The following is a 14419-nucleotide window of genomic DNA, read 5'->3' on the forward strand; positions in this document are numbered from 1 at the left end:
ACTGTCCCAGTGACACCACCGGGAGGGTACGCACTGTCCCAGTGACACCACCGAGAGGGTACACACTGTCCCAGTGACACCACCGGGAGGGTACACACTGTCCCAGTGACACCACCGGGAGGGTACACACTGTCCCAGCGACACCACGGGGAGGGTACACACTGTCCCAGCGACACCACCGGGAGGGTACACACTGTCCCAGTGACACCACGGCAGGGTACACACTGTCCCAGTGACACCATGGGAGGGTACACACTGTACCAATTTCACCACCGGGAGGGTACACACTGTCCCAATGACACCACAGGAGGGGACACACTGGACCAATGACACCACCGGGAGGGTACACACTGTCCCAGCGACACCACCGGGAGGGTACACACTGTCCCAGTGACACCACGGGGAGGGTACACACTGTCCCAGTGACACCACCAGGAGGGTACGCGCTGACCCAGCGACACCACCGGGAGGGTACGCTGTGTCCCAGCGATGCCACCGGGAGGGTACACACTGACATCAACAGGAGGCTAAGTGTTGACATCATTGCCACTGGGAGGGTATGTGCTGTCATGTACAGGAGGGTACATGCTGTCATGGGGACATCACCGGGAGGTAGGCATTGTCATGATGATGCCATCAGGAGGTTATGCATTCACGCCATTGCTACTGGGAGGGTATGCGCTGTCACATTGGCATCACTAGAAGGATACGCACTGACATCACCAGGAGGATACGCATTGACGTCATTGCTACTGGGAGGGTATGTGCTGTCAGATTGACGTCACCGGGAGGGTATGCACTGACATCACCAGGAGTATACACGCTGACACGGTGACATCACTGGGAGTGAATATGCTGTCACATTGACGTCACCGGGAAGGTACACGCTGACACGGTGACATCACTGGGAGTGTATGTGCTGTCACATTGACGTCAACGGCAGGGTACACACTGACATCACCAGGAGCGTACATGCTGACACGGCGACATCACTGGGAATGTATGTGCTGTCACATTGACGTCACCGGGAGGGTACACGCTGACATGGTGACATCACTGGGAATGTATGTGCTGTCACATTGACGTCACCGGGAGGGTACACGCTGACATGGTGACATCACTGGGAATGTATGTGCTGTCACATTGACGTCACCGGGAGGGTACACGCTGACATCACTGGGAGTGTATGTGCTGTCACATTGACATCACCGGGAGGGTACACGCTGACATCACTGGGAGTGTATGTGCTGTCACATTGACATCACCGCGAGGGTACACGCTGAGATGGTGACATCACTGGGAGTGTATGTGCTGTCACATTGACATCACCGGGAGCGTACACGCTGACACGGTGACATCACTGGGAGTGTATGTGCTGTCACATTGACATCACCGGGAGGGTACACGCTGACACGGTGACATCACTGGGAGTGTATGTGCTGTCACATTGACATCACCGGGAGGGTACACGCTGGCATGGTGACATCACTGGGAGTGTATGTGCTGTCACATTGACGTCACCGGGAGGGTACACGCTGACACGGTGACATCACTGGGAGTGTATGTGCTGACATGGACACGTCAACAGGAGGGTACCCACAGACCCAGGAGCATTGGCATCAGCAGCAGTAAATCTCAAGTACACTTAAACAGTGATAAATAAGTAATGAAGACCTAAACATAGTCAGAAATTAAAATCTACATTGTATAACAGTTTTTCTCACTAAACCGAAGTAGAATTTCATGCAAATTGCTGAAAAAACCTTCATATTGATGCTGAGCAATACACTGTCAGTTACTCGTTCTTTTTCAGAGACCCTGGCCAATACAGGTGCAGCAAATCATCTTTAGAGATTATGTTCATATCAATTAAAAAATTATTGTGAAAAAATACACTTTTTATCAAAGATTTTATCCTGTACTCTCAGGACAATTTACATGAACACCAATATGGGGGGGAAACTAACACTTACACTGAATGAGAGGAAAGTACTGCTTGGTTTGCAGATTGATGCTGATTGGTAATGGTGCTGCCATAGAGAAAACAGCACTTTATGACGATTGACAGTTAACTATCAGGCTTTCTTTATATTGTCAACCAGGGAGATTGACTGTGACTGATCAGAGAACTATACTGGGATATAAGCCAGCGATTGGCTGTCACCGGTTTGGTTGACTTGAAACAGGTGCTGCACATGTATATGCTCATTAGGTCTGCAAAGACAAGGGCTCTAAGCACTAACTTATACAATTTCCAACACACTAACTCTGTAACCTCCACCAGCCTGTGAGTACTCGCTAAGTCAGTAACCTCCTTCAGCCCAAAGAGTACTCGCTAACTCTGTAACCTTCTCCAACCCAAAGAGTACTCGCTAACTCTGTAATCGCATCCAGCCCAAAGAATACTCCCCAACTCTGTAACCTTCACCAGCTCAAAGAGTACTCACGATCTCTAGAACCTCCTCCAGCCCAAACAGTACTCACTAACTCTGTAATCTACCCCAGCCCAAAGAGTACTCACTATTTCTGTTACCTCCCCCATCCCAAAGAATACTCGCCAATTCTGTAACATCCTCCAGCCCAAAGAGTACTTGCTAACTCCGTAACCTCCTCCAATCCAAAGAGTACTCGCTAATTCTGTAACCTCCTCCAACCCAAAAGTACTCGCAAATTCTGGAACCTCCTCCAGCCCAAAGTGTACTCGCCAACTCTGTAGTCTCCTCCAGCCCAAAGAGTACTCACTAACTCTATACCCTCCTCCAGCCCAAAGAGTACTCACTAACTCTATACCCTCCTCCAGCCCAAAGAGTACTCAGTAACTCTTAACCTCCTCCAGCCGAAAGAGTACTCGCTAACCCTGTAACCTTCTCCAACCCAAAGATTACTTTCTAACTCTGTAACCTCCTCCAACTAAAAGAGTACTCGCTTATTCTGTAACTGCCGCCAGCCTAAAGTGTACTCGTTAACTCTGTATCCTCCTCTAACCCAAAGAATACTCGTCAATTCTGTAACCTCCTACAGCCCAAAGAGTACTCGCTAAGTCCATAACCTCCTCCAATCCAAAGAGTACTCCCTAATTTTGTAATCTCCTCCAGCCCAAAGAGTACTCGCTTATTCTGAAACCTCCTCCAGCCCAAAAGTACTCGCAAATTCTGTAACCTCCTCCAGCCCAAAGAGTACTCGGTAACTCTGTAATCTTCTCCAGCCCAAAGAGTACTCACTATCTCTGTAACCTCCTCCAGCCCAAAGATTACTCACAAACTCTGTAACCTCCTCCAGCCCAACAAGTACTCGCTTATTCTGTAACCGCCTCCAGCCCAAAGAGTACTTGCCAATTCTGTAACCTCCTCCAGCCCAAAGAGTACTCGCTTATTCTGTAACCTCCTCCAGCCGAAAGAGTACTCACAAACTCTGTAACCTCCTCCAGCCCAAAGAGTACTCGCTAACTCTGTAACCTCCCCCAGCCCAAAGATTACTCACAAACTCTGTAACCTCCCCTAGCCCAAAAAGTACCCGCTAACACTGTAACCTCCTCCAGCCCAACAAGTACTCGCTTATTCTGTAACCGCCTCCAGCCCAAAGAGTACTTGCCAATTCTGTAACCTCCTCCAGCCCAAAGAGTACTCGCTTATTCTGTAATCTCCTCAAGTCCAAAGAGTACTCGCTAACTCTGTAACCTCCTCCAGCCCAAAGAGTACTCGCTTATTCTGTAATGTCCTGCAGCCCTAAGAGTACTTGCTAACTCTGTAACTTACCCCAGCCCAAAGAGTACTCGCTAACACTGTAACCTCCTCCAGCCGAAAGAGTACTCACAAACTCTGTAACCTCCTCCAGCTCAAAGAGTACTCGCTAACTCTGGAAGCGCCTCCAGCCCAAAGAGCACTCACTATTTCTGTTACCTGCCCCAGCCCAAAGTGTACTCGCTAACTCTGTAACCTCCTCCAACCCAAGGAGTACTCGCCAATTCTGTAACCTCCTCCAGCCCAAAGAGTACTCGCTTATTCTGTAACCTCCTCCAGCCCAAAGAGTACTCGCTAAATCCGTAACCTCCTCCAATCCAAAGAGTACTCGCCAATTCTGTAACATCCTCCAGCCCAAAGAGTACTCGCTTATTCTGAAACCTCCTCCAGCCCAAAAGTACTCGCAAATTCTGGAACCTCCCCCAGCCCAAAGAGTACTCGCCATCTCTGTAACATCCTCCAGCCCAAAGAGTACTCACTAAATCTGTAACCTCCTCCAGCCCAAAGAGTACTCACTAACACTGTCACCTTCACCAGCCCAAAGAGTACTCACAAACTCTGTAACCTCCTCCAGACCAAAGAGTACTCGCTATCTCTGGAAGCACCTCCTGCCCAAAGAGTACTCACTATTTCTGTTACCTCCCCCATCCCAAAGATTACTCTCTAACTCTGTAACCTCCTGCAGCCCAGCATGCGGTGAGTGATAGAGGTTTCAAACACTGCTCTGTAAAACGCAGTGGCATTGCATTAATCGTGGATTTGAAATCTGAGACTGGTTAACAAAACCCTATCAAAAATATGGAGGGATATGGGACACTTTAGCCAGATACCAGTTAAGTTCAGAAAAAAATATTTATTTACAAATTGTTGCAAATTTTGGAGGATTTGAGCTATAGGGAAAGGTTAAATAGACTGGGGCTGAGGGGTGACCTTATAGAGGTTTATAAAATCATGAGGGGCATGGATAGGATAAATAGACAAGCTCTTTTCCCTGGGCTGGGGGAGTCCAGATCAAGAGGGAATAGGTTTAGGGTGAGAGGTAAAAGATATAAAAGAGACCTAAGGGGCAACATTTTCACACAGAGTGTGGTATGGGTATGGCATGAGCTGCCAGAGGAAATGGTGGAGGCTGATACAATTGCAACATTTAAGAAGCATTTGGATGGATATATGAATAGGAAGGGTTTGGAAGGATATGGGCTGGGTGCTGGCAGGTGGGACTAGATTGGGTTGGGATATCTGGTCGGCATGGACGGGATGGACCGAAGGGTCTGTTTCCGTGCTGTACATCTCTATGATTCTAGGACTGTACTGGTCTGCAGCCAATGTCACCGTCCACACTAACTGATAACACTTGGGTTTCTTCCTGCCTCAGTTATGGCTGATCGAAGTTAATTTTCCAGAGGCGATGGTATGGGTTGAGACCTTTCCTTTGAGAACACTCCACTTGTGATGTCGATGTTTCTCACTGGAGGCCTCTTCTCCTCAGTGTTTTTGACTGGGTTTTCTGAAAAAGAGAGAGAAGGCAAAAGGTGCTGAGCCTGTGGCAAATTCTCTATGACAGTCTGCATTTGAAACCATTGCATTTTACATCCATGCACTAGATACGCGACCTCTCTCTGATGGTGTTGCAGACACGGTGACCGTTATCAAGAAACCTGTGATCTTTGCAAATGTAACACCTATGCTGCAGTAGCCTGTGTTCTTTGTTTAGCAAGGCATACTTTTCAAAGAAAGATATGCAGCTCATAAATAGATGCTCCCATCAACATTACAAAGGGGTAAAACAATTTCTCAGTAAGCAGTAAGGTTTTTTTTAAAATAAGCTGTTTTCTTTTAATCGATCTATTCAGCAATGTTATGACACACTCCTGGAGCACGTGGGACTTGGAATTCCCACAGTGTGGAAGCAGACCATGTGGTCCACCAGGAGCACACCAACCCTCTAAACAGCATCCCATCCAGAACCACCCCTATAACCCACCTAGCCTACACACTACAAGGTAATTTAGCATGGCCAATCCACTCTACCATTTTCACTATAGGAGGAAACCAGAGCACCCAGAAGAAACCCAGGCAGACACGGGGAGAATGTGCAGTCTCCACACAGACACTCGCCCGAAGTGGAATCAAACCTGGGTCCCTGGCTTTGTGAGGCAGCAGTGCTAACCACTGAGCCACCATGCCACCCCTTACTTGAAGTGGGCCTCCTGGCTCAGAAATAGGAACAAAACTTACACATACAAAATGCAAAGATTTTGAACAAAAGCATTAGACTATGCAAATACCAATCTCCTAAATAGCTGGCCTCTCAAACACACACACATACATACATACACTCACACAAGCACACGCACACACCACGCAGATACATGCACACATATACACACACATGTGCATACACACATACATACACAGACACACACGCGCACACACATACACACATGCATACACATATACACAGATACATACACACACATACATATAAACACACACACATACACACACATACACATATACACACACACATAATCGCACGTATGCACGCACAGACACATACATGCACACACATACACGCACGCACAGACACACACACACACACATAATCACACTCACACCACAACCATCTCCTTCTGGGTAAAAAATCAAAAATATATAATGAAAAATATAAACATTCTGCAGGTTGTTGTCTTAAAAGTACTTTGATAAAATTACAGTTAAACTCAGGAATAAAGGACTCACCGTATGAGGAGCAGTTGAGGACTCTGGGTCTGCACTTCATGGAGTTTAGAAAGAAGAAGGGGAATCTCATTAAAATTTGCAGAATATTGAGGGACCTGGATAGAGTGGATGTGGAGAAAACATTTCCGCTAGTCGGAGAGACTAGAACATGAGGGTACAGCCTTAGAATGAAGGGATGACGCTTCAGAATTGAGATGAGGAATTTCCTCAGCCAGAAGGTGGTGAATCTATGGAACTCATTGCCACTGACGTCTATAGCAGCTGTCATCGAGTGCAGTTAAGACAGAGCTAAATAGGATCTTGACTGGTAAGGGGATCAAAGTTACAGGAGAATAGAATTGAGAAACACATCAGCCACGATTGAATGGCAGAGCATTCTTGATGGGCAAATTTGTATTTTCTGCTCCTAAATCTTAATGGTCCTAAACGTAGGAGAAATTCATGAATTGTCCCAGAATTACTTTGCATAGAAGAGCGAAAAGCTCTGAATTATCTTCCTGGAACATTTGTGGTGGCTTTGTCAGGAGCAGTGAAGGAGATTGTGAATTCTCTATAGGAACATCCCTTGAGTGGTAAAGATTATTTCCAGTGAGTTCTGAAATTGGAGTTTGCTGAGAGGTGATTCAAGTAAAGGCCAAGGAACCACTGTGTGTTCCTCTGGTGATGTTCAACAGCCTTCTTCTCCCCCCAGACTGGGCCATGAGAGCTTGCTTTGAAAGTCTTGTTGACAGATGTCTCGGTGTGAATTCCCATTGTTTGAAGGTGCCAAATTGTTGCATCCAGTTCTCACTTTCTCTTGTGTCTAATGTCAAAAAGATTGAAGACAGATGTATAAATATGGGTCCAGCCAATGTTGTAAGTTAATATTTACATCGTGCATCTTTGAAACCTTAACTTTAAATACTGAGAAAGTAACTTTTGGTACGGAAATGGAATTGGAGCCTAACAGTTTCCTACAATTTTGATTGAGGAGGTGGGAGTCATTAAACTGAGGACTACGCAGCCCTGTCAACGGAGGATAGACAGGCAGGAGGCTGGAAGAACACAGCAAGCCAGGCAGCATCAGGAAGTGGAGAAGTCAACGTTTCAAGTGTAACCCTTCTTCAGGACTGGCGGGGGGGCTGGCTGTGGGAAGAGCTGCAGATAAAGGGAGGGGTTATGGGTGAGGGGAGCAGGGTGGTGAGGTTGGGATAGGTGGAGACAGGGAGAGGGTACTGCCTGGTTGGTCAGTGGGAGGAATGGATCCGGTTGGTGGCTGGGAGCAGTGAAAGGGAGGGGGAGGGGCTGGGAAGGGAGTCGGCTGATGGGGAGGGAGATTATTTAGAAATTGGAGAACTCAGTGCTGAGTCCTCCAGGCTATAGGCTGCTCAGGCGGAAGATGAGGTGTTGTCCCTCCAATTTGATTCGCTGCGGCTTTGATGGAGGCCAAGGATGGTCACGTTGGAAAGGGAGTGGGAAGGGGAATTAAAATGGGCGGTGATGGAGAGGTCAGACTGGCATATATGGGCCCGGCTAAGGCGTTCGGTGAAACGTTGCCTAAGTTAACATTTGGTCTCGCTGATGTAGAGAAGGCCACATCGGGGGCACCGGATACTAGGTTGAAGGAGAGGCGGGTGAACCTCTGTTTCACCTGGAAAGACTGTTTGGGGCCTTGGGGGAACAATATAATTACAGAATGACAAGTTTATACCGAAACATTTTGCTATAATTCTGGACATTGAAAATCATTATCGAGAAAACTGACACAAAACTGCAACAAGAGTAAGTAATATTTTGTGTAAATAATTTTTTGAAATAGCAGGTACACACAACGTTAATGACTGGTTGGGTATATTATTCAGTATTTTACTGGTCTGAGTAGCATTCACTTCTCAAAGTGAACGGAAGTGGGAAGAAACAGCCTATTAATTTTCACTGCTGCAGCCATTATTTATAACTTGCAGGAAAACAGATTGCAAGATGGTGCCGGATATGATCGACTCCTTGTGAGCTCCTGCATGCAGATCTGCATTTCCTATTTCTGACAATCGTTCTACATTCTTCAAACTTAAAGGAGGTGTGTTTTTGTTTTTGCTGCTATCGTTTACTTACCTGTGCTACTTAACTCTGTGACCTGCCTGTACTGCTCGCAAGACAAAGCTTTTCACTGTGCCTCGGTGCCCGTGACAATAAAGTCAGTTCAATTCCAGACCCAAGCAAACGTTAAAAAGGAGGTTCAAACTTAAAGTTGAACAAAAGTTGCAGAATTCCTCAAGACTCTTCAACATTTGCGAATGCAAATTTATGGACTCAGTGGCATTGATGATACTTGCAGAGAAAAAATGATATAACAAACAGCTTTGACTTTTTGTTTTTTTTGTACAATTCGCAGCACTGTCACCCTTCACACTAGCTATTGTGTTGCTCTTCTGGTCAACTTCCTACATCATATGAAGTCTTTTGTCTTAATGTAAGGAGGAGCATAGTGAAGGTCCCATGGTAATGATTTGAGAAGAAACCTTGAGCGTGATGTAAAATAAAGGAAGTTAGAAAGTTTCGTGAAGAATGGCCAAAACTGCAACAGTTGTAGGCCTCAAAGAGATTTTGATCTGAACACAAGCTCCTTCATGCCACCCAGGTTGGTTCCTTCCGCGATGCGTTTTGCTGGGATGTTCTTTGCACCAATGTGATACAAACTGAAAATAGCCAGAAAGCAAAGTGGGAGCAACAGAACAAAACTCAGCTCCTGGTCCTCGAGCTAACGGAATTAAAGGGGATTGGGGGGGCGGGGGTTGGGGAGAAAGTGGGAACCGGGGCCTGGGTTGGATGAAGACCAATAAATGCTGGAGACCACAGCAGGGCAGGGAGAGGTAAACTTAGTAAGTTTGCAGATGACAACAAAATTGGAGGTGTAGTGGGCAGCGCAGAAGGTTAACTCAGATTACAGCAGGATCTGGACCAGATGGGCCAGTGGGCTAAGGAGTGGCAGATGGAGTTTAATTCAGATAAATGCGAGGTGCTGCATTTTGGGAAAGCAAATCATAACAGGACTTATACGCTTAATGGTAAGGTTCTAGAGAGTGTTGCTGAACAAAGAGACCTTGGAGTGGAGTCACAGGTAGCTAGGATAGTGAAGAAGGCATTTGGTATGCTTTCCTTTATTAGTCAGAGCTATAGGAGTTGGGGTGTCGTGTTGCAGCTGTACAGAACATTGGTTAGGCCACTTTTGGAATATTATGTGCAATTCTAAAATATGAGAGACATGGATATGGTGAGTAGCCAAAGTCTTTTCCCTGGGGTGGGGGAGTCCAGAACTAGAGGGCATAGGTTTAGGGTGAGAGGGGAAAGATATAAAACAGGCAAGTTTTTCATGTAGAGGGTGGTGCATGTAGGGAATGAGCTTTCAGAGGAAGTGGTGGAGGCTGGTACAATTGCAACATTTAAAAGGCATCTGGATGGGTATATGAATAGGAAGGGTTTGGAGGGATATGGGGCAAGTGCTGGCAGGTGGGACTAGATTGGGTTGGGATATCTGATCGGCGTGGACGGGTTGGACCAAAGGGTCTGTTTCCATGTCCAATTCTATGATTATCTAATGTCAAAAACATTATGCCAGGCTTTCACGACAATGTTACACTAGGGACACCACATAACGGTCCATTGGCAGGAGGGAAGTATGTTGTAAATGGCAGAAAGCAGTAATATACCCAGGGGTCTCAGTTGTCAGACCCACAGTTCTCTGAAAGAGGCAGCATAAGTGGAGGAGAAGGTTAAGAAGGCATATAGCATGCTTGCCTTCATAGGTGGGTTTTTACAGAGTATAAAAATTGGCAGATAATATTGCAGCCGTTTGGAACATTACTTAGGCCATGTTTGAAATACTCCATATCGTTCTGGTCACTACACCGTGGACACTTCGGAGAGGGTACAGAAAAGATTAATGAGGACATTGCCTGGTTTGGAGGGTATTAGCTATGAGGAGAGATGAGACAAAATTGGTTTTGTCTCACTTGAACGTTGGAGTCTAAGGAGCAACCTTATAGATGTTTACCTAGTTATGAGAGGAATAGATAATCAGATTCTTTTCCCCAGGGTAGAAAGGTCAACGATGCAGGAACATAAGTTTAAAATTAAAAAGGAGGTAAGTTTAAAGGAGATGTACGAGGGATTTATTTTTGACACTGGGGGCGGTAAGTGCCTGGGATGTGCCGCCAGAAGTGGTGGTGGACGCAGATACAATAGCGATGTTTAAGAGGCATCTTAACAGAGAGCTGAAGAAGCAGAGAATGGAGGGATATGGACCACGCAGAGGCAAAAGCTTTTTAGCTTTGAAAGGTGTCATGTCTGTAATCTTGGTGGGCCGAAGGGCCTGTTCCTGTGCTGGACTGTTCTTTGTTCTTTGTGAATCTGTGGCCTGGCTCAGGGTGAGTCAGGATATTCAATGACTTGTAAATCCTGTGAGACATGCTAAATGTACCAACCCCAGCAGCAAGAGAGAGCTTCTAGATCCAGGTGGTGTTCCATCCATTCCTGACATGACAAAAGCAACAGAAACGATTTTTTTTGTGCAAGTCAATGATTGCACCTTGGAGATAGATTATTTGCCCAAACGTCCCATTGTCTGACGACTGAGCAGCAACGTGAGCGTAACCCTTGTTGAAATGAAGGCTGCTACTTCTGGTTCCTTCTGTGCCCTGGAGAAGATCATCTCTGACAACAGGCTACACTTCACTGGCAAACTGTTTCAAGATGTGTGCTAGGTAGCGACTGACCAATACAATGATCATTTTACCCACAATTCTAACTCAAACGAGCCAGAAGAGCGTCTGGTACGTATTACCTAATTAATAATCTTCAAGTCTCAGTAATATTTTTGTGTTACCTTGCTGCATTTTGATGCAATAATGAAGGGATGAAACTCCTGGGCACAATTTATGCTCAGAACCCAAGTACAAATGACTTTGCCCAGGAACTAATTGTCTCGCCATTCTGCATCAGAGGACATTCTTTCCCAGGATATAGAGGAGAATAAAAGAAATACATGATCAGCAAGCACGTAGAGAATCCACAACTAAGGGGAAATGGTCCTGGGATAGTGGTGTCATTGGACTATCAATTCAGAACCCAACACTCTAGTGTTCTCAGGATATGGGTACACCTGGAGAATGCTACTTAAAGGTCTGCCATCATTGATAGTTTACCCACCCAGCCCCACTTGGATGGCCTACAGATATTGTTTAGTGACTTGCCAATAGCCCAGGGTCAGGCAAAGGCCTCCTGTTGAGCAGACTGTGGCTTGTATTCCACATTGACTGTCCTCTCTCTCTCATCATCACTGGGACCCGCCTGACTATCCTTGCCTGTCCTTTGGGGGCTCCCAAGCTCTCCCTCAGCTTGGGTCTTTCAGCTGTGACCATGATTATAAGCGATGGGAGTAAAGCATTGAAACCTTCTGAATGTCCGTCATCATTTGAAGGCAAGATGGTCATCCTGAAGGCTGCAGGAACCCTGTTGGTCAGGGGTGCTTGGACTGGCCTGAGTGAGAAGCTGAGAGTTTGGTGAATGATTGAAATGGAGCATGGTGTTGGGACATGGTTGGTTTGGGGGAAGAGGTGTGTTTTTTTCTACCTTATATTAGGTTTTTTAATGCAAAGGAAGAGGTTGATTAGTGAATAACTGGTCATTTATTCTACTTATAGTGACTTTGTAATGTTGAAGTATGGCAGGGCAGCTTGGCTGAGTGGATTATCTATCTTGTAGCATACATGAAGTTGTGGACACCCTTTGTGCTCCAGTCAAATTCATTGACACCAACTTAAAAAGGTTGAGTTCAGGTGTTTCTGCAAGGTTCGATGTGACTCCGTTGGTATTTTGCCTCCCTGCTTCGAGGGTCAGAGAATCTTTGTAGACATACCTCTGAGAGAGGGCAAACTCTCGGATGGTACCGATGACATAAGCAAGCAGATTGGCCAAACACGTGCAAGTGAGGATAGTTAGAGAAAGAGTGACCAATTGAACATGCATCTGGAGATTTAGCATAGAAGGGAGTGTGTTGGATTTCTGAGTCATTGGGAGTGGTTCTGGGGCAGATGGGAGTTGTAATTGTTTTGTTATAACCTTTACTTCCCTGCCTGTCTTAGCCCAGTCTCATTTTACCACAAGGTAAAAGGGTAACACTCACAGGATTGGGGCTGATACCCTTGCAGGGAGATTTGCTATTGCTGTCAGGAAGGCTTTGAATTAGATAGAGAGGGTTATGCCTGTTCCTATGTTAGTACCTGATTCTGATTCGACTACAATTGGGGGGGGGGGGAGGTCTCAGAAATGCAGTGCTGCAGTCGGTGTTGCTACTGACTTTAGTTGTTGGCAGGACGCTCTGGTTATGAAATGCGGCAGTTACCGGCATCTCCACTTTTGCAAGTGAGCTCAGGGAGCTCCTACACTCAATACCAATCCTGTGTGTGGTCCATTGACATCTGGCTGGTTTGTTCCATGATTATGATACTCTAGCGCCACCTTCTGCCTGACACTCTGCCCATTGCTGTTAGTGTAAGTGACCTGCTCACATGGTCGGCCGACCTGTTATAAAGCAGGTCACAGAGGATTGCCAGCAGCTTTATTGTTATTGTTCTTTCCCATATAGCACCTCAGAGAGATGATAAAGATTTATTTCAGAGCCTGTTCATGAGTAACCTTCAGTCTTTTGTGGCTACCTTCATCACCCTCACTTGCTGGCTTGTCATTAAATGTTTGTTTTGTGTCGATATTGTGGCTTTCAGAGATTATTTTGTGCTGCTTTTTTAAGAGAGATTGAATGTGAAGCATTGAGTTGCCTGTAAGAAAGTAAACAGCTTGTGAGGACTTGTTTTATTTTAGAAGGTTGGGGTAATGGAGACAGCCTGGCTCCATTATGGCCCAGCTCTCACAGAATAGACTTTCGAGATGTCTTTTTAGTTTTTAGGTTTATCTTTAAGCAGTTGCTGTTGGAGCCTCAGCAGGACAGAAGCTGTAGAAGTTATCTTTTCCCTCTCTCAGTTATAGCTCGAAGCTGGGATTTGTCTCTGTTGCTGGGTTACCTGTCAGACAAATCTATTTCTCTGAATTTGACCTTTACTTGGCAAGGAGCATGTTTGAGGGATGTTATGATAAAAGAACAGTTAATTAGTAACAGTTATTATACCTGTTAATCTGTTAAGGGTGTTACGACACAGGGTAAACCCTCCTGCTTAATTTAACCCAGCAACACCGAAAAGATTTATGCCATGTGGTAATCTGTGAAAATTCCAGAGGCCAAGAACCATTTAAAGTAAAAATTAACAACTTCATTTCTTAATGTATAACAGATAATAATTAACTAACAACTATTCACAACTCCTTCCTCTAACCTAGCTTTTACCTTCCCCTTCTACAATAATAGTCCGATAAAACCTCCAATTAAGATTGACCAAAATTCAAATTTTCAAAACCAGCTAGATGTCGAATCTTCTCTTTATATCTTCCTTTGTCTTCTTTTCTTCTTCCGGGGAATTACTGTTTCGCAGGTTACTAATTGATAAAGGTAACTTTAAGAGAGCTATTTTTCTGGGCAGTCTGCAGATGTTGGTGGCTTGGTAGCTCTCCTCCCAACTGTTCATTTTTCCTGGTCTTATACCCACAAAGCATCAGATTGTGTCATTGGCTTTTTAAGATTGCCAATATACTCAATTCAAACTGGATTGGAGTTTGGTATTTTTTGGGGGTATAATTTAAACTGATTGGCCTAAATCGAATTCAGTTTGTCATCTCCAGGCAGCCAACTAATTGAGTTGTTACACCAAATGTTACATTATATCTTGTTGAACCACTTGGTGCTGTGTCAGATAGTTCTGCTAGCTTCCAACTCTCTGAAAGGTACAGTCCATCTACATAACAGATTTTCTAATATAGTTACGTTACTCTAAGTTCTTCTTTCTTTTGTT

This window comes from Chiloscyllium plagiosum, unplaced genomic scaffold (assembly GCF_037043375.1).
Source record: "Chiloscyllium plagiosum isolate Xiang-an unplaced genomic scaffold, Cpla_swu_hap1 HiC_scaffold_35, whole genome shotgun sequence".
Lineage (NCBI taxonomy): Eukaryota > Metazoa > Chordata > Chondrichthyes > Orectolobiformes > Hemiscylliidae > Chiloscyllium > Chiloscyllium plagiosum.